This window comes from Moschus berezovskii, chromosome 22, assembly GCF_049115385.1.
Source record: "Moschus berezovskii isolate FMDL1 chromosome 22, NW_MosBer_1.0, whole genome shotgun sequence".
Lineage (NCBI taxonomy): Eukaryota > Metazoa > Chordata > Mammalia > Artiodactyla > Moschidae > Moschus > Moschus berezovskii.
Genome location: NC_142481.1, coordinates 48,870,768 through 48,872,315, shown reverse-complemented (window position 1 = coordinate 48,872,315; position 1,548 = coordinate 48,870,768). Strand labels below are relative to the sequence as shown.

Here is a 1,548-nt window from a genome sequence, read left to right as displayed (position 1 = left end):
CCGCCAGACTCCTTGGTCCATGGGGATTCTCAAGGCAAGAATACTAGAGTGGGTTGCCATGCCCTCCTCCAGGGGATATTCCCAACCCAGGGATTGAACCTAAGTCTCCTGCACTGCAGCCAGATTCCTCACCAACTGAACCACCAGGGAAGCCCACTATTGTGATTACATAACTATTATTCATTTTGATACCATAGTATCATGATTGGTCAAAAGAAGATAATAGAATTCTATATTACTGAAGTGAGTGACAGAGAAGGCAATGGCAGCCCACTCCAGTACTTTTGCCTGGAAAATCTCATGGACTGAGGAGCCTGGTAGGCTGCAGTCCATGGGGTAGCAAAGAGTCAGACACAACTGAGCGACTTCACTTTCACTTTTCACTTTCATGCATTGGAGAAGGAAATGGCAACCCACTCCAGTGTTTTTGCCTGGAGAATCCCAGGGACGGCGGAGGCTGGTGGGCTGCCGTCTGTGGAGTCACACAGAGTCGGACACAACTGAAGCGACTTAGCAGCAGCAGCAGCAAAGTGAGTGAAGTGAAGTCGCTCAGTCATGTCTGACTCTTTGCGAGTCCGTGGACTGTAGCCTACCAGGCTCCTCCGTCCATGGGATTCTCCAGGTAAGAGTACTGGAGTGGGTTGCCATTTCCTTCTCCAGGGTATCTTCCCAACCCAGGGATCGAACCTGGGTCTCCTGCATTGGAGGCAGATGCTTTAACCTCTGAGCCACCAGGGAAGCCCTGGTGTCACTAAAAGCACCATTTAATAGAAAAATCTGTAATTACTTTTTAAAATCCAGATACACATTAGAATTATCTGGAATTTTTTGAAAAATACAAATGCCCAGGTACTGTTTTTTCTCCAAAGCTCCAGATGTGATTCTAAAGAGCAGCCAGGTTTAAAAACAATTGGACTATATGATGATCTTTAACTTTTATCTAGTTTCACTAGTTTCTATTTCATATTCAGCACTCCCATTTCTTTTAGTTCATGTTTTCCAATTTCTCCATCTCTTTTGTTGTTCTTTCTCAAGCTTTTATCAAGTGTAATAGAAAAGTTTATGTAAATATAAATATATATAATAAGCATAATACATATATTTTAGAAAACTTAGGAATTTTTGCTTAGTTAAAAAAAATTATGACATTTTGTTTCCACTTGTTTGACTAAGTATGAATAGAATGCTAGATTTCTAATTTATATTCACTCAATGTTTTGATATAGTTCCATTTATTCTGGCATCTAGTATTACTGGAAACAGTGACAGACTTTATTTTCTTGGGCTCCAAAATCACTGCCGATGGTGAGTGCAGCCATGAAATTAAAAGATGCTTGTTCCTTGGAAGAAAAGCTATGGCAACATATTAAAAAAGTGGAGACATTACTCTGCCGACAAAGGTCTGTATAATCGAAGCTATGGTTTTCCCTGTAGTCATGTATGGATGTGAGAGTTGGACTATAAAGAAAGCTGAGTGCCAAAGAATTGATGCTTTTGAACTGTGGTGTTGGAGAAGAATCTTGAGAGTCCCTTGGACTGCAAAGAGAT

The 1,548-nt window shown here is 41.1% G+C and overlaps 1 non-coding gene across 1 annotated transcript; it reads right to left on the bottom strand.

Annotated features, from left to right (window-relative positions):
• Positions 1 to 666: 666 nt before the first annotated feature.
• Positions 667 to 738, bottom strand: TRNAW-CCA (transfer RNA tryptophan (anticodon CCA)). The gene has a single exon. It is a non-coding gene; the product is annotated as a tRNA-Trp (tRNA).
• Between the last annotated feature and the right edge of the window lie 810 nt (positions 739 to 1,548).